The following is a 20,932-nucleotide window of genomic DNA, read 5'->3' as shown; positions in this document are numbered from 1 at the left end:
AAGTTTTGAGAACTTGAAAGTGTTTAGCTATGTTTAGCATATTTGAATTGATATGCGTATGTTTATATGATGGCTTTATTGGTATATGGGTTACTAAGCTTTTAACGCTTACTTTGTGTGCTCTTTCCATGTTTTATAGATTATCAAAGCTAGCCTGGACTCGGGGATCATCGGGAAATGTCATCACACTATTGATCAACTCATTGGTACTTTTGAATCTTTGTATATATGGTATATGGCGTGTATAGGCTAGTGTCATTTTGATATGTTTTGAGTTATGAATGTAGCCATTATATTTGGCTTACAAATGATGTAAATGTTGGTGTGGATATGGCCATTTAAGTTGGCTTGAATTATGGGTTTCATATGTGATCCATGAGATGCATATAATGCCTTATGTGTTGGCTTGATTATGTGATGTTGAAATGGTAAGTTATGTGGCATGAAATAGGTGATAAGGTGATGATGTAATGCATTTAGAAGTTATACAAGTTTAATGGATTTGGTATATTATTTTGTTATGAATTTGGTTGAGAATTGAAGTAATGAAATGGTTGATTATGAAATGGCATGAAATGTTTGTGAATTTGCATGTTTTGGATGCCTATATATGTATGGAAATGATACCATTTTGATAGATTGGTGTGTTTGAGAAAAATATGGCAAATTGGCTTTACAAATGGCCTATTTTTTTCCACGCGGGCAGAGACACGAGTGTGTGCCTCAGCCGTGTGCGACACACGGTTATGTTACACGACTGTGTGTCCCCTAAGGTACCCTCTTGAATTAGGGCAGTATACCCTATAGGTTTGACACGTCCTAGGCACACGGGTGTGTCTACTGGTCGTATGTGTAGCACACAGGCTGGCATATAGGTGTGTGGCCAGCCATGTGGCCAAGTTAAGAACCTCTCCAGTTTTCCCACGGCCATGGCACATAGACGTGTCCTCGGTCGTGTGGTGAAGTCACTATGTATGCCCTATTTTCACACGACCTGTGACACGGGCTTATTTGATGACCGTGTGAGGCACGCAGCCTGTTCACACGGGTGTGTGACCCTGAAATGTTTAAAAATTTTCTATGTATCTCAAAGTTTGCTAATGTTATCTGTTTAATCCCGAACCATTCTAAGCATGTTTTAAGGCCTTGTAGAGCCTTACAAAGGATATTGTGATAATGTTTGACTGATATTTATATGATAATGAATTTGTGTATGATTTATGTTGTGATTGATCGATAATGCCTCGTTATCCTATTCTAATGACGGATATGGGCTAGTGGTGTTACAATTATTGGTATCAAAGCTAGGGTTTAGTCGATTCTAGGACTAACGTAGCGTGTGAGAGTCTAGTTATACATGCCATATATATAAACTGTGATAGTGTGATGATTCCTAAAAGCTAACATGTGTTTTTATATAGCAAATGGATTTTGATCGAGCAATAGTTGACGATGTGGAAAGTAATGCTCCCACTCCTGGTCAAGGGGTAGCACCGGCTAATTCTAAGCTAAAATATGGTTTCATTCATCTTTCTTCAAAAAAAATAACAAAATAATAAAAAGCCATTGAAGTTTTCTAACATTCGGCCAATTCTAGGCTGATTTCTAAGCAAACCTTCTTCCAAATGATGAGTGAGTGGTTCATAGAGTTTGTTCGAATGAATCCGACTGCTCAACAACCTCTACCCCCACTTATTCCTTAACAAGTCCTAGTTTTGCCACAAATGATAAATCTAATTTGATTGAGTAAGCCACCAGTGGATAAGATTTGTAAGCACAATGCTGAAGAGTTTCGGGCTACAGCCGATAATGATGCTGAGAGAGCTGAGTTCTGGCTCGAGAACATGATTAGAGTATATGATGAATTGTCTGGTACTCTAGATAAATGTATAAAGTATGTTGTATCTTTGCTTAAAGATAATGCATTTCATTGGTGGATAATGTTGACATCTGTGGTTCCTAGAGAACGAGTCACCTAGGAGTTCTTTCAATCTAAATTCAGAAAGAAATACATAAGTCAGAGATTTCTCGATCAAAAACATAAAGAGATTTTAGAGTTGAAACAAGGCAGAATGACGGTGATAGAATATGAAAGAGAATTTGTACGTTTAAGTAAGTATGCCCGGGAATATGTTTCTACCAAGGAGATCATGTGTAAATGATCTATAGATGGATTGAATGAAGATATAAAACTATTAGTCAAGATTCTAGAAATCAAAGCATTTGTTGTTTTAGTTGAAAGGGCTTGTGTAAAGCCAAGGATCTCAAAAGAGAAAAGCTGATTTTGAAGCAAAAGATTCGAGAAAGAGATCAACTAGTAAATCTTATCAGTCTACATCGAAGAAATATTGAGACTCATTTAATCGTTCCAATACATCTGTGGGGCATTCAAACGAAGATCGAGTGAGACAACAGTCGAGCTTCAAAGCTCTAGCTACTTCGATTGCTAGTGTTGGCAGTGTGAGACCTAACTGACTTGAAAGTAAGCATTGTGGTAAACGGCATCCCAGTGATTGTAGATTGAACAATGGGGCTTGTTTTAAATGTGGATCACTGGCTCATTTTATCTGTGATTGTCCTGAGTTGACTGACCAAGATACAAATAGAATACGAGGCTGAGTAATACTACAGCTAAAGGTAGACCACCTAGAAATACGAGAAATGTGAGTGGTAGCCAGAAAGTGACTAAAGACCCTACTGTGAAATACGAGAAATGTGAGTGGTAGCACCTACACAAGCCTACACTATTCGCGCTCGCAAAAAAGCTGTAACATCCCAAAATAGGGCCTAAATGGAACAGTGGTTGCGAAACCATGAATCTGAGATAGAAAATTTTATTCTGATTACTTTTTATAATTTACCGAGTGATTAGATGCATGTGTTAGAGTATTGATGGAATATTTTATAGATAGCATGCTTAATTTTCCTACTAGGGCTTAATTGAAAAAGTTGATAAATATGAGTTTTAGATGTTAAAGGATTAAATTGAAGAGTATAATTGAAGTAGAGTTCCTTAAATGGTAATTAGACCATTAGGTTTTCATGGACAAAAATGGACATACATAGATAAAAATAACTAAAGTTTTAATAAAGGGTATTTTAGTCATTTGGTAATTAAAAGATTAAAAAAGGGAAAAAGATGGCAAAATGTTCCCATCTTCTTCATTAGGCCGAAATTTCAAGGGTTCTTCATAGCTAGGGTTTTGTCAAGCTTCCAAGCTTCATAATCAATAAGAAAGAAATTTGGGGTTAGACCGAGGAAAGAAAAAGGTTGATGACTAAATCAAAATATTTGATCGTATTTTGTATCAAGGTAAGTTTGTGGTAAATAAATGCAATGTTTTATTATTTATAATTAATGATGTTATTTTTCAGCATCTATATATTTATTTTGTAAATTTATTCCTTGATGATTCAAGCAAGAATTGACGGAGAAATGATACTTAAAAGTCCCGGTTGAACCTTAGGAATGTGTAGGATACAAATGTGATGACATTAGGGTTTAGGATACCAAGTAAGACCATGCCAAGGCATGGCATTGGTAAGTTCTACAAGGCAAGGAAATCATGTAAGACCATGTCAAGACATGGCACTGATAAACTACTATAAGGCAAAGATCCCATGTAAGACCATGACAAGGCATGGCAATGGTGAGTTCATAAGGCAAGGATACCACGTAAGACCATGTCATGACATGGCAATGGTAAGTTTAAAAAGGAAAGGTACCCGTGAATCCTTAGTATTCCAAATGGCTCAACGAAAAATTCAAAGAGTGTACCAAAGGGAAGGTAAGATAAGTCCATGTTCGAAAAGTTTAGGTTATCTTGATAATTCATTTAGAATGTCATTATTTATTTACATGAAAACTTACTAAGCTTTATGTTTACTACCTTTCTTTTCTCTATTTTTTATAGTATCTCAAATCCAACTTGAAAAATCGTAATGACATTGGAGATCGCCTCACGCTATCAACGAGTTATCTCAGTATTTTGTGACTAGAAATACTTTAAGTTATGGCATGTATAGGGATTTGGCTATTTTGTGTGTATGTCCTTATGATATGATTAAAGAATGACATGTGAATACTAGGTAATAATTGGCTCATGATATACCTAAATAAGAACATGTTTTGGTATTTTGTATGCCTAAATGAGGTTTGATGCAAAGAAATTATGAAAGAGTAAGTGTTGGCCATAGAATAGTTAGGAAACAGCAGCAGTGACGTGGTTTTAAAAAATCACTAAAAATTGTAGAAATGGAATTAAATGGTGAATAAGATATTATCTTATTGAGTCTATTTTCATAGGAAAGAAACAGAGCAAGCAAAGGAAGTCTATATTCTGAGATATTTAAATTTTCATAAGATTGGTTCAGAGTGACTTCGTGATCCCCTGTTCCAAATTTGGAAAATCACTAGAAATTGTAAAAAAAGAATTATAAGTCAAAGTTTATATGTTTAGATTCCTAGTATGAGTATATTTTTATTAGAAATAAAAGGAAACGTTATTCAATTTTTATATAATGAGATAATTGATTTTTAGTGCACAGAGGTCAGGTCCGCTGAACTGCAAAACAAGGGAACCTTTAATGAATAAACTGTAATAATTGGCCAAACCAAAAATTTTGGAAAAATTATGCTAAGAAGATATATGAGTCTAGTTTCAGGGAAATTTATGGATTTAAATTTTGAGTTTTGTAACTCAAGTTATAATTAATTTAGTGAGTGTTACGTAGATAGACAGTTTTATTATGAGTAGTGAAATAAATTGTTTTGATTTGTGTAAGTAATCGGAAAATTTTTAATGTTCCCAGTTTGGTCCCGAACCGTTCCAATTGTACATTTTAGGGCCTCGATGGCCCTTTTTAGGGATTTATTGGATGAATGTGAGCGAATTAATACTTTTTAAAAAAGTAAATTTTTTATGCCCAGAATAGGTAAGATGAGTCTGGTAACGCCTCGTGCTCGACTCTGGCGATGGTCCCGTGTAAGGGGTGTTACAGAAGCGTCATCTCCTAACGTCATTATCGGTACTTTTACTCTCTATGATACTAAAGTTATTGCATTGATAGATCCAGGATCAACTCATTCGTATATATGTGTGAATTTAGAATCCAGTAAGACTTTGCCTGTAGAGTCTACTAAATTTGTAATTAGAGTATCGAACCCCTTAGGCAAGTTTGTGTTGGTTGATAAAGTGTGCAATAACTGTCCGTTGATGATTTGAGGTTTTTGTTTTCTGACTGATCTGATGTTTTTACCATTTGACGAATTTGATATAATTCTGGGTATAGATTGGCTAACGTCGCATAATGCTGTTGTGAATTGCAAACGACTGACGATTGATTTGAGATGTCAAAATAATGAGATTATTCGAATAGAGTCTGATGATCTGAATGGTTTGCTAGTAGGGATTTCATCAATGTTAGCTCAGAAATATGTGAGAAAGGGTGGTAAAGCTTACTTGGCTTATGTGCTTGATACTAAAGTGACTGAAAAGAAGATTGAATCAGTGTCAGTTGTGTGTGAGTACCCAGATGTATTTCCTAAAGAGTTACTGGGTTTACCATCGATACAAGAGGTTGAGTTTGGTATTGAGTTAATGCCAGGTACAACACCGATATCGATGGCTCCGTTCAAATTGGCACCAACAGAGTTAAAAGAATTAAAAGTTCAGTTGCAAGAATTAACCGATAGAGGATTTGCACGACTGAGTTTCTTGCCTTGGGGTGCTCCTATGTTGTTTGTGAAAAAGAAAGATGGCACGATGAGAATGTGAATAGACTACCGACAGCTTAACAAAGTGACGACAAGAACAAATATGCTTTGCCCAGAATAGATGATTTGTTTGATCAATTGAAAGCGGCTATAGTGTTTTCAAAGATGGATTGGAGATCGGGCTATTACCAGTTACGAGTTAGAGATTCTGATGTGCCAAAGACCACATTTGGAACGAGGTATGGCCATTATGAATTCTTAGTTATGCCTTTCGGACGCACCTGCTGTCTTTATGGACTTAATGAACCAAATTTTCAGACCGTACTTAGATCGATTTGTTGTTGTATTTGTTGACGACATTTTGATACATTCGTGAGATGAAAATCAGCATGCCAACTATTTTAGAATTGTATTGCAGACTTTGAGAGATAAGCAATTATATGAAAAGTTCAGTAAATCTGAATTCTAGTTGCGCGAGGTTGGTTTTCTTGGGCATATTGTGTCAGCATTGGGTATTCGAGTTGATCCAAGCAAGATTTCCGCAATAATGGATTGGAAGCCTCCAAGAAATGTATCTGAAGTCCGCAGTTTTCTGGGACTAGCTGGCTATTACCAACGGTTTGTAAAAGGCTTTTTGATGATTGTGACTTCATTGACAAGATTGCTTTAGAATGATGTAAAGTTCAAATGGTCCAAAAAATGTCAGAAAAGTTTTGATCAACTGAAAACTCTTTTAACTGAAGCTCCAGTATTAGTATAGCCAGAATCAGATAAAGAATTTATGATCTTTAGTGATGCATCGTTAAATGGTCTAGCTGCATTTTGATGTAGGAAGGCAAAGTCATAGCTTATGCTTCACGACAGTTGAAACTGCATGAAAAGAATTACCCAACACACGATTTAGAGTTAGCAGCTATTGTATTTATATTGAAAATTTGGCGCCATTATCTGTTTGGTGAGAAATGTCATGCTTATTCAGATCATAAGAGTTTGAAATATCTAATGACTCAAAAAGATTTGAATTTACGGCAGTGGATATGGCTAGAATTACTAAAAGATTACGAGCTAGTGATTGACTACCATCCAAGAAAAGCAAATGTTGTTACTGATACATTAAGCTATAAATATTTGTTTTCTCTACGTGCACTGAATACTCGGTTGGCTATATCTGAGAATGGCTTGATTGTAGCTAAGTTGAAAGCAAGACCGTTGTTTTACAGCAGATTTATGAAGCTCAAAAATTTGATAATGAAATATTAGAAAAACGAGCTTAGTGTGATTCGAACCCTGATTCAAAGTTTCAAGTTGATTCAGATGATTGTTTAAGATTCAGAGGTCGAATATGTGTTCCAAGGAATTCAAATCTGATTCAGATAATTTTGAACGTAGCACATAGTAGTTATTTATCTGTTCATTTGGAAAGCACAAAAATGTATAATTACTTGAAACAACATTATTGGTGGCATGGCGTGAAACGTGATATCTTAGAATTTGTTTCTAAATGTATGATTTGTTTGCAAGTTAAAACTGAGCATCAAGTGCCCTCTGGTTTATAGCAGCAAATTCTGATTCTCGAGTGGAAATGGGATAGAGTGACTATGCATTTTGTTTCGAGTTTACCTTTATCTCCGAGTAAGAAAGATACAATCTGGGTTGTTGTTGACAGGTTAAAAATCAGCTCATTTCATTTCGGTACGAACAGATTATTCGCTTGGTATGTTATCTGAGTTGTATATCTCTGAGGTTGTGAGATTACACGGAGTTCCTTTTTCTATTATTTCGGATAGAGATCCGAGATTCACATCAAAATCTTGGAAGAAACTATAAGATGAGATGGGTACAAAGCTACATTTTAGTACTGCATTTCACTGGAAAACGGATGGTCAATCCGAACGAGTAATTTAGATACTCGAGGATATGTTGAGATGTTGCATTCTTGAGTTTGAAGGTACGTGGGAAAAGTTTGTCATTGATTGAATTTGCATATAATAATAGTTTTCAATCGAGCATTAAAACGGCACCGTACAAAGCTCTTTACGGTTGTAAATGTCAAACACCATTGTATTGGACTAAGCTTAGCGAGAATAAGATTCACAATGTAACATCCTGATTTTCGAGTTTTTCGCGATTCCTGATATTTTAAGTAATTTTCTAAAATTTGGTATGTGATTATGGAATTCATAATTTGGGTGTGTAAATGGGCTTATGGAAGGTTTATGAGTTAGCCAAAAACCCGGTTGAATTTTTAAATTTTGGACTTAAGAGTTAGGGGTTCTGGCTAGGTGCCCTTATATTAAGTTGTGGGTAAAGTGTATCACAAAAAGAGATTTGGTAGAGTGGCAAGGGTGATGCCACTAAGCTCCTAAAAAGGTGGTGTGTGGAGCATAAGGGAAGACCTGGGATCGATTCCCTGTGTTGGCAAATAAGAGTATTTATTTTATGTGCGGAAGGGTAAGTGTTGGAACCTAAGTGGATTCTCGTAAGAGGAGAGTTGGATCAAGTCAAACGCATGGATTAAGGAGGGATAAGGGAGAGATTTTAGGATTTGAGAGAAGGATAGAGCTTAGCCGTTTGGAAGGGGTTAGAGAGGAATTTGGCGTAAGGGTATTAGGTTAGTAATTTCGGCATTAGGGTCTTAGTCATGCTGCTTTCTCCTTTGTTTTGTTTTTCTCTTCTTTTCTTCCCTAGTCGAATCTACCATCCTTCCTCTCATCTTTTCTCCCATTTCTTTTCAAAATCCAGCCTATTACTTTCCTCTACTCATTTATTATTTCTTTCTTTAATCTCTACTTCAAATACCGCAAAAAGCCGAAATCAGTGAAGATAGGTGGGTGCCGATTCTTTGTGACCAGCAACCTTTTCTTTCCTTTTCAATAGTTGGCATTCAATTCCTTTACCTTTTAGGCATCCGGATTCAAGAGGAGGAAGACTGTGGTAAGTGTTCAAACTCTAAACAATTCCTAGTGTAACTATGGCCAAAAGCCGAAACCCCTCTAGTTTAGGGAGGTGGCCGAATGTGGGTGTAGGACTTATGGGGTCTTCTTTTAATATTTTTGGTTTATTTATTGAAGGAGCAGCAAGGTGTAGTGTTGACTTGGAGTAGCTTGGATCACCGGAGTGGCTAGACCTAGTCATCAATCGCGACAAAGGAGAAATCGTGTAGGAGATCTCGTCGAGGAATATCGCCAAATAGGTGTGTAACGAACCCTTTTCATAGCTTAAAGCGATAAATGCCGAAAAGCCGAAATGCCAAAATTCTGGCATTTCGAGGACTTGTGAGCAAGCGAACGCTCACTAGTTAGTTAGAATCGATGAGATGATGATCGGGAATAATGGAAACGGTAAGGACGTGTTTTTGGCGTTCACGGTAAGTTGGGCCTCGAGGGGCTGAATTAAGGCCCAATAGGCTTTCGGGCCCATTTGGGTAAATTTGGTAGGAAATGGAAATCTGTTAAATTGCATATTAAAACTGTTAATACTGTTATGGATATAGGCTAAATGGGCCTAGATGATAGAATCGGCTAAGTAGGGCCCATTAGGGGTTTTTGGCCCAATAACTCGTTTTCGCTAAAAATGGGCCAGAATCACTGTTTGCACCCATGAATTGTTTGTAACCGTTAATGAACATGGAAACCCTAATTATTGGTAAAATTACAAGATTACCCTTATAATATGAAAATGACCATTTTGCCCCTAGGTAAAAATAACCTTTATACCCCTAGGGTTTATATATGAACTTAATGCATGGGATTTTGATAAACATGATATGTATGATATGCACATGACATGTATGATATGCACATGATATGTATGATATGCACACGAGATGTTCATAAATGCATTGGGTTGGGTTTTTATATGGATGGAGGAAGTGCAAAAGGGCTTATGCCCCAGTTATTAAAAGGGCTTATGCCCCAGTTATTAAAAGGGCTTATGCCCCAGTTATTAAAGGGCTTATGCCCCAGTTATTAAAAAATGGCTTTGCTCCAGTTATTAAAAGAGGCTAGGCCTCCAGTTATATGATAAAGCAGCTATGCTGCCAGTAGAGAGTTATGGCGGGGTGGGTCGAGTTAATCCCCACATGGTGTGTTGGTTGGTACGGGTGGAGAGTAGCGGATGGTGGGTTGAGTAGTCTCCCCAATTGGGCTTGCATTCTTTCATTGACATTATATGTGATGGGCCTATGGGCCATACCGTTTACAGTAAAGGCTTCGGCCCAGTAATATGAAATATGAAAAGGCTTCAGCCCAGTGTTATGAAAAATGAAATATGAAAAGGGCTACGACCCAGTACATGTTGAGATTGGATTTGGGCTTAGGCCCAACAGGCTGTTATTGTTTTGGGCTCTGAAAGGGGCTTGTTGCACACTGAGTTTCCAAAGTCACCCCCTTTCCTTAACCTTGCAGGTGAGCCTTGATGTGGGGACTTGGGCCGGAGGGGATTCAGAGTAGCCACGGTGATTGTCTTTGGACTTTTAAATAAGCGTTGGTTTTCATTAGTTTCCCTTTAATTATTATTTATTTTTGGGTTGTAATAAGGCCATTTTAACTTTCCTTTTATTTCTTTTCGGGATTATTTTAATTTTAATAACTTCAAACCTGGTTGATAATTATTCAAATGGGCTAGACTTAGGACGTGTTTTCAAAACGATACTTGTTTTCAAAAGAGTTCAACACCACGATTAATCGATTTATCAAAGTCGTTCACTTAAACAAATTTAAACTCGATATAACAAAGTGTGGCTATGGTTGTGGGCATGTCTAGGATTGGATCCAATCAAAGAGCTTGGTACTTAAGCAGCCTTCATGGCTCACCTCCTCTATCTCGGATACCTACCTGGTGCCCAGCTTCCATACACCTTGTGAACTCAACAAGATATATGGTCAGGCTTTCAAATTTAAACGGAACGTGGGTTTTCAACTCCAAAGTGGCACGTCAGATTCGGCCATAACGTCTGGGCTGGGTTTGGGGTGTTACACACAAGGTCGATTTAATTAAAGAGACTGAACAAAAGGTGAAAGTGATTTACAATAGTTTGAAAGCAGCATTGGATAGACAGAAATCATATGCAGACTTGAAACGAAAAGATATCGAGTTTTAGATAGGGCATAAAGTGTTTTTGAAAGTATCTCCATGGAAGAAAATACTTCGATTCGGTCATAAAGGGAAATTGAGCACAACGTTCATCAGACCGTATGAGATTATCGAGCGAGTTGGACCAATTGCTTATCGGCTAGCATTGATTTCTGAGTTAAAAAAGATACATAAATTATTTTATGTATCAATGCTTCGACGATACAGATCTGATCCCCCACATGTTATTTCCCCAGCAGAAGTTGAGATTAAGTTTCATATGACATACAGTGAAGAACTGATTCGAACTCTAGCTCGTGAAATCAAAGAGCTGAGAAATAAGAAATTTTCATTAGTGAAAGTTTTGTGGCATTGACACGGGGTTGAAGAAGCTACGTGGGAACCCGAGGATGCTATGAGAAAGCAACATCCAAACCTATTCACTGGTAAGATTTTCGAGGACGAAAATCTCTAAGGGGGAGAGTTCTAACAGTCTGATTTAACTAAATCAGAACAGTGGTTTTGGAACCACAAATCCGAGGTCGTAAAATTATTTTAATATTATTTTTGGTGTTTACAGCATGTGACTATGTATTTGTGAAATTTTCGTGAGCTAATTTTATCGTTTAAGTGGTCAATTTGATAAAAGGACTAAATCACGTAAAATGCAAAAGTTGTATTCCACTTGTTAAAAGGGCCTAATTTCCATGGCTTATTAAATTGAAGGTCCTTATGATGATAATATCCCATTGATAAGGTTAATGGACATAAATGGCCTAATGTTTGATGATTAAATGATTTAATAACCAAGGGTAAAAATGTAAACTATGTATTATGTATTATTAATAAATCAAAAACATAAAAATATAGTTTCATTCATCTTTCTTCAAAAAAATAACAAAAGAATAAAAAGCCATTGAAGCTTTCTAACATTCAGCCATTGCATGATTAAATAGGTAAGTCCATTTTACTCAGTTTTTGATGATTTTTATGTTTTTGTGATCGTTGCTTTGAGTACTAACTAGCCCATGTCCTACTTTTTGAGTTTGTTGATGATTTTCTGAAATGTCATTGATGAATCCATGAGTTTTATGATGATTGATGATGAATTAAGCAAGCTTGGTGTTTGATATACATGTTTAATTAAGTGGTTTTTGATAAAAATGCTTATTGTAGACTAAATTGTGAAATTGGAAAATTTAGGGTCCAAATGTGAAATAAATTGAATTAATTGGCTGCTAGGGACCAAAGGAAAATTCATCCTAGCATGGGCATGTTGAAATTTTGTGTATTTTGAGTTATTTTGAAATAGGAACTAAATTGAGAAAATATGTAAAAGTGCAAAAATGCCCAAATATATGTTTGTGGATGAAATTGAATGTGTTGATGAATAAAAGAGTTAATTTTGAATGTATATAGATCAAGAACGAAAGAAATCAGATTTAGATCGCAGGAAAACGAAAGTTATTGAATAGTCGACCTCGTCCGTTTATTCTGACTATGAGGTAAGTTCATATGCAAATAAATGTCTTTACAATGAATTATATATGTTTTATTATGATTGAATTGCTATGACTATTGAATGAGCAAATATGAGTAAGTATCAATGGAGTTACGACATTTGCAAGTCACGTACGAACCTTAGGAATAGCATAGGATACGTATGTCATGACATTAGGATCATCGAGATGTGATTACATGTAAGACCATGTCTGGGAAATTGGCATCTTTAAGAGATTTCGTGTAAGAGCATGTTTGGGACAGTGGAATTGATATATGATTAAATGTAAGACCATATCTGGGATATGGCATTGTTCGAGCTTATGTCATTTTCGAGTATCCTTAACGATTCCGAATGGTTCAACAGGCAAAGTCAAGTCGAGATTGAATATGTGAATGAGCTAAGTGACTCAGGTACGTATGAAGTTCATACAAGTATTGAGAAGAGAGAAATTGATGAAATTATATCAGAATGTGAATTAGTAATCATTCAGAAAGGTTTGCATATTCATATGTGCTTATTAATAAATTACTTACTTGATGAATTCAATTATGACATCGAACATGGGTACAATGAGAAAGTTTTGAGGACTTGAAAGTGTTTAGCTATGTCTAGCATATTTGAAGCTTACTTTGTGTGTATGTTTATATTATAGGTTTATTGGTATATGGCTTACTAAGCTTTTAAAGCTTACTTTGTGTGTTCTTTCCATGTTTTATAGATTACTGAAGCTAGCCTGGACTCGGGGATCGTCAGGAAACAGGATCACACTATCGATTAACTCATTGGTAATTTAAAGCTTTGTATATATGGTATATGGCATGTAAAGGCTAGTGTCATTTTGATATGTTTTGAGTTATGAATGTAGCCATTAGATTAGGCTTACAATGATGTAAATGTTGGTGTGGATATGGCTATTTAAATTGGATTGAATTATGGGGTTAATATGTGATACATGAGATGTATATAATGTCTTATGTGTTGACTTGATTATGTGATGTTGAAATGGTAAGTTATGTGGCATGAAATAGGTGATAAGGTGATGAAATGCATTTAGAAGTTTTGCAGTTTTAATGATTTTGGTAATGTTTTATTATGAATTTGGTTGAGAATTGAAATAGTGAAATGGTTGATTATGAAACGGCATGAAATGTTTGTGCATTGGCATGTTTTGGTTGCCTATATATGTATGAAATGATACCTATATATGTGTCTGAATAAGCTTGGTATCTTTCAGTTCACAAATTCTACCTCAGAACATCAAACAATCATCCGCCCCAATTTCAAAATCTGAATCACTAGTCGATTCGCCCTGAACTCTTTTAGCTTGAAGTTCTTTGTAACATTTCTAAGCTTTGCAAATTTGCTGAAGAAATACCAGCCTAGCCTTTAACTAAGCTAGAATTGAGCCATCATCCGATAAATTTAGTTGCATATTCATCCCTCCCAAAGCAAACAAAGATTTCCTACTCAAAGCATCGGTGACTACATTTGCCTTTCCCGGATGATAATCGATTACCAACTCATAGTCTTTCAACAACTCGAGCCATCTCTATTGTCGCAAATTCGAATCCTTTTGAGTCATCAAGTAATTTCGAATCATCAAGTAATTTAAACTCTTGTGGTCGGTAAAGATATGGCACGTTTTACCGAATAAATGGTGTCTCTAAATCTTTAAAGCAAACATAATGGCAACCAATTCCAAGTCGTGAGTCGGATAATTCTCTTTGTGTGGTTTCAATTGTCTCGAGGCATAAGCTATCATTTTTCCCTCTTACATCAACACACATCCAAGACTATTCAATGACGTGTCACTGAAAATTACAAACTATTTTTTGATTCAGGTTGCACTAATACCAGTGCCTCAGTTAACAATGCTTTTAACTGTTCAAAACTCTTTTGGCATTTCTCAGACCACTCGAACTTAACATTTTCCTATAACAATCTTGTCATAGGTGTAGAAATCATCGAGAATCCCTTAACAAAATGTCGATAATACCAGCCAAGCTCAAAATTCTTCTAACCTCGGATACATTTCTCGGCGGTTTCCAATCCACAATTGCCGAAATTTTACTCAGATCAACCCTTATACATTCCGCTGAGACAATATACCCTACAAATCTAACTTCTTGGAGCCAAAACTCACTTTTGTTAAACTTAGTAAACAATTTCTTATCTCTCAAAATCTGTAATACAATTCTTAAATGTTCAGCATGCTCAGACTCATCTCGAGAATAAATCAAAATGTCATCAATGAGCACAACCTCAAACTTATCTAAATACGGTCGAAAAATTCAATTCATCAAATCCATAAAAATGGTAGGAGCATTAGTTAATCCAAAATGCATAACAAGAAATTCATAATGCCCATACCTCGATCTGTATGCAGTTTTCAGCATATCCGAGTCTTTAACTCTTAGCTAATAGTAGTCGGATCTCAAATCTATCTTTGAAAACATTTTTACCCCTTTCAACTGGTTGAATAAATCATCAATCCTCATTAATGGATACTTGTTCTTTATCGTAACCTTGTTGAGTTGACGATAATCAATACAAAGTCTCATGGATCCATCTTTCTTCTTGAAAAATAATACCGGTGCACCCCATGGTAAAAAACTCGGTCTCACAAAGCCCTTATCTGTCAACTCTTGCAACTGAGACTTCAATTCAACAATTTGAGCCATTATATACGAAGCTATCAACATTGCTGCAGTCCCTGGAACTAAATCAACTCCACCTCTCTGACCGGTGGTAACCTTGGTAACTCTTCTAGGAACACATCCGGATATTCACAAACTACCGACAAAGATTTTATCTTCAATTCAGACACCTTAGTATTCAGTACATATGCAAGAAATGCTTCACAACCTTTTCTTACATACCTCTAAGCTGACATCGACGAAATCACCATAGGTAACTCACATGATTCATCTAACTCAACCTGAAGAATTTCATTGTTTTGACACTTCAATTCCACAACTTTTCATCTACAATTTACTATTACATCATGCAGAGTCAACCAATCCATTCCAAGTATCACATCAAACTCATCAACTGGAAAAAACATTAAGTCAACCGAAAAACAGTGACCCCGAACCACTAAAGGACAACTCTTGCAAGCTTTATCAACTAAAACATATTTGCCTAAGGGGTTCGACACCTTAATCACAAACTCAGTAGACTCAACAGGAAAATTCTTACTAGATACCAAATTCATACAATTATAGGAATGAGTCGATCCAAAATCAATTAATGCAACTGCATTAGTATCATAGAGAGAAAATGTACCGTGATCACATTAGGGGAGGACGCATCCTCTCGAGCACAAATAGAATAAGCTCTCGCAGGTGCTTTCACTTCCGATCTCACAGTTGAATCTTTGGATACACCTCTGCTACTAGTCCCATTTCCCATATTTCTCATTGGCCTCCCTCTAGCAGCAGTATTTCTCGATCTTGCATTCTGAAAATTATCTTTTTCAACCATTTTAGGGCAATCCTGAATAAAGTGATCTAGGGAGCCACATCTAAAGCAAGCTCTGTTATTCATCCTACATTCACCAAGATGTCGTCTACCACAGTGTTGGCATTTAGGCTTATTAGACCTAGCATTACCAACGCTTGCTATGAATGTAGTTTGGGCCTTAGAACTTGAATAATGCTTCCCACGATCTCTATTGGGATGCCCGGCTAAAGCATTGGATCGAGTATACAAATCTCTCAATTTCTTTGACAATGATTGAAACAGCTTATTCATCGACCTCTTCCTCGAATCTCTAGTCTCGTACTCAACTTTTCTCTTTTTTTTCTCAACTCTTTGGCTTTACAAGCTCCTTCGACTAGCACAACAAATTATTTCAGCTCTAAAATCCCAACTAACAGTTTGATGTCCTCATTCAGTCCATCTTCGAATCTCTTACACATGATAGCCTCTGTTGAGACACATTCCCAAGCATACTTACTGAGCCTAACAAACTGTTGTTCGTACTCAGTCACAGTCCTACGATCATGTTTTAGTTCTAAGAACTCTTTACGTTTTTTATCAATAAACTGCTAACCGATGTACTTCTTTCTGAATTACTCTTTGAAGAAATCCCAAGTGACCCTTTCCCTTGGAACCACAGATATGAGAGTGTTCCACCACTGATATGCAGTATTCTTCAGAAGTGACACAGCACATTTCAAGCACTCATCCGGTGTGCAAGAAAGTTTGTCAAATACCTGGATAGATTTCTCGAGCCAGAATTCTGCTCTCTCGGGATCATCATCGATATTTGCTCTAAATTCCTTAGCTCCGTACTTTCAAATCTTATCGACTGAAGGCTTATTCAATTTTACCAATTCCACACCTTGGGGAGCTACGGGAATAAATTGAAGGTTAGGTGGGTGTGAAGGATGTGGGGCAGTCGGATTTGTCCGAACAAACTCGGCAAACCACTCATTCAATCTTTTGAAGAAGGCTTCCCCAGCCTCTCCTCCTTGACTAATTGTGACTGGTCTACTTTCAGATGACACAGTTCCTTGAATGGGAGCTGGCGCATTACTTTCTACATCCTTAGCTACTTCTCAGTCGGGATCCATTTACTATATGAAAACATAGTTTAAACTGTTAGGAGTCATCACACTATCAAAATTTATATATGGCACGTATAGCTAAACTCTTACACAAGCTACGCTAGCCGAGAATCGACTAAACCATAGCTCTAATAACATTAAATCTAAAACCCCTTACCCGTATTCAAAGCTGGAACAGGGTACGAGGCATTTCTGGACTTACAACACAAGCATTCACAAAATTCGAGTCATAAATTTGTGCTTAATATTTAAAATCATTTGCATTCAAACATGAAGTCCCTAATACGAGCCTACGAGGACCAAAGCATGCATTGGAGGTGGTCTGGGACTAAACCGAGAAGTTTAGCAATTTTTACAAAACTTAAACTTTTTTTGCCCAAAACAAGGGGTCACACGCCTGTGTGGTATGGGACACGCCCGTGTGATCAGGCCGTGTGGTCACACACGCCCGTGTCCTGACCCCGTGTAACTCACTAGCTTGTAACCCGTGAACAAATTGAGATCACACGGCCAAGTCACATGCCCGTGTGTTAGGCCGTGTGGAAAATTAATTTTCATAAAAATAGGTGCAGGCTTCACACACCCAACACACACGCCTGTGCCTGCGGCCGTGTCATCCTCATGCCTGAGACACATGCCCGTGTCTCTGCCCGTGTGCTCAATTCTGAGCATTTTGTTTCTCAAAATTAAGGTGCTGGGGACACACGGCCAGAACACATGCCCATGGGGCAGACCACGCACAGCCTAGATACACGCCCGTGTGTCTACCATGTGGACAAAATAAGGGCTATTTACCCAGCCATTTGCCAGCCCTATTTGCACAAATCCTTACACAACTTTGATGTCATATAACATAGCATATTTGGGCAATCAAACATCCACAATCAAGAATGATACATATCAATACAATACCATCCACTATCATGCTCACAACATTTATCATGTCTGAAATTAATCATGCTAATTTCACATATACAAAGTATCATTAAACAACTTCCATGACACCTATTTGTGCATAAGATTATCATCTCACCAATAAAGCATATTTCTAAACATTTCACATTCATGCTATAAATCACAGTCCATCATACACTAAGCATACCATGACTATAATACCAAAGACATTGGAACATATACATATACAAATGGGCTTACAACCATTTTAGCCAAAATAAGCCAATTTACATGGCCAATTCTCAAATCACCTTAAACAAATATAAGCCAATACATTTGGCCAAATCAAATGACTCATATAACAAAATGACCAAGTCCCTATACATGCCATACTTTCAAAATACTAAGATCATCAATAGCCAAAATGAAAGTTTAATAGTGTGATTCGAATCTCTGACGATCTCCAATCTGAACTAGCTTGGCGACACTATAAAAAACATGGAAAATAAATGGAGTAAGTTATATAGCTTAGTAAGCTCGTATGCAAGAAATAAGCAACCTTACCATGCACATAACATTCAAATAATATAACATAATTAAAGGTAAACCTATCATAGTTTCATAATCATAAGGTATTCCATCACAAGGCTTACCTCATGTTCATCGTTTTACACATTTAATAAGCATGAGCTTTATGTACGTACTTGAGTCATATCGAAATGAGTTTACACATATTCTCATCTTTGACATACCCGTGAACTACTCGGAATAACAATTTCGGATACTCAGGAAATTTGTACACTAAGTGCCACATATGTAGCCAATGCTACCACAAATCTCATATCACATAGTTGCTCGCTCTCGAGCTATCAATGGGATAGCTCACACAAGCTGTCAGTCAAGACGTAGCTATGCGGTGCTACTCACACAAGCTGTCAAGTATCCGCAACATATGCCGATATACTCAACCACCGGTAACACATACAAGACCAGCACCCGTATCACATAATCACATAACACATACTGGCCCTAATGACATGTCACTTGTATCCTATCCTATTCCTAAGGTTCAAACAGGATTTCTTGCTTGTCGATTTGTCTTCAGATTCGTTCATAGGATTAAGCTCATCCACATTTATCAATCATACAATTCATGCAATATTAAAGTAATAAAATACAATCATATTAAAGCTTATTTTTAACATACGAACTTACCTCGGTACAAAATGGCTAGTTGATCGATTTTGTCCACAACTTTGTTCTTTCCCCGATCTAGGTCAAAACCTCATCTTTCTTGATCTATAATATCAAATTTAACTTATTTAATTATCATATTATACCATATGGCAAAAATTAGATTTTTGCCCCTAAAGTATCATCTTTTTACAATTTAGTCCCTAGGCTCGTAAAATGAATTTCATTCAATTTCTTCATTACCCAAGCCTAGCCAAATCTTTTTCATGCTCATAATAGCCCACATTTTTCATTTATTCACATTTTAACACACATTTTACAACTTTTACAAATAGTACATTATTTGACATTTTCATCAAAAATCACTTGGTAAATGTTGTTTATGTAACACCAAACATTCATTTTTTACCATTAAACATCAAAATACACAAATGTTCAACATGGATAAAATTTTAGACTTTGATTTTGTTTCAAATTAGTCCTTGAAATGGCTAGATTAGGTTGAGACAACTTCAAAAACAAAAAAAAAATTATTAAAAAACGGGGAAAAAACGGACTTACAATCAATCTTGGAAGTGGCCAAAACACTAGCTATGTCTTCCTTGAAAATTTTGGCTATGGGGGGACTAATTTGAGAAGATGACATCTTTTTATTTGTTTTATTTGTCTTTATTTACCAAATGACCAAATTGCCCTTGATGTCTAACTTCAAAATTTTACCCATCCATATCCATTTTTGTCCACCTTAAAGTATAATGGTCTAATTTCCATTTAAGGACCTCCAATTTAAAATTTCATTTCAATTAGACACCTCTAGCATCTAGACCACACATTTTGCACTTATTATAATTTAGTCCTATTAGTCAAATTGGACACCCTATCGGCAAAATTTCTTAACAAAATTTTCACACAATCATTCAATCATACTGTAGACCTTAAAAAATAATAAAACTAACATTTCTACTTTAGATTTTTGGTTTCAAACCACTGTTCTAACTTGACCCTAAAACGGGCTGTTACAGTGTCCCCTGCACCTTAATTTTGAGAAACAGAATGCTTAGAATTGAGCACACGTGCAAAGACACGGGCATGTGTCTCAACTACGTGAGGGACAAGAACTTAGGCACGAGTGTGTGTCTCGACAGTGTGAAGTCTGCACCTATTTTATGAAAATATAATTTACCACACGTCCTGGCACACGAGCATATAACTTGGCCGTGTGACATCAATTTGTTCATGCATTGCAAAACAGAGAGTTACACGGGTTAGGGACACGGACGTGTGTGGCCACACGGCCTGCCCATACAGGCATGTCCCAAACCATATGGGCGTGTGACCCCTGTTCATAGAAATTTTTTTCTAAGTTTTGTAAAAATTTCCTAAGTGTTCGATTTAGTCTCGAACCACTTTCAAAGCATGTTTTGGGACTCGTAGGCTCGTATTAGGGACTTTATGATTTAATGCGAATGGTTTTAATTTGGATAGAAATTTATGATCCGGAATTGTATGTTTGCTCACTTTGTAAATCCGATAATGCCTCGTATCTTGTTTCAGCATTGAATACGGGTAAGGGGTGTTACATTTAATGGTATCAGAGCTATGGTTTAGTTGATTCTTAGACTAACGTAGCATGTGTGAGAATCTAACTATACATGCCATATTTAATTTGTGATAGTGTGACGACTCTTGACAATTTAAATTGTGTTTTCCTCTAGTAAATGGATCCCGACTGAGAGGTAGCTGACGATGTTGAAAATAATGTGCCGACTACTGCCGAAGGGACAGTGCCATCTGAAAGTAGACCACTAATAGTGAGTCAGGGAGGAAAAGCTAGAGAAGTCTTCTTCCGAAGGATGAATGAGTTGCTTGCCAAGTTTTTCCGAACAAATCCAGTTGCCCAACATCCTCCACCCCCACCTAACTGCTAACCAGTTCCTGTAGCTCCCTAAGGTGTGGAATTGGTAAGACTGAACAAGCCTC

This window comes from Gossypium arboreum, chromosome 3 (genome assembly GCF_025698485.1).
Source record: "Gossypium arboreum isolate Shixiya-1 chromosome 3, ASM2569848v2, whole genome shotgun sequence".
NCBI classification, from domain to species: Eukaryota; Viridiplantae; Streptophyta; class Magnoliopsida; order Malvales; family Malvaceae; genus Gossypium; species Gossypium arboreum.
This window is presented reverse-complemented; position numbering follows the sequence as displayed.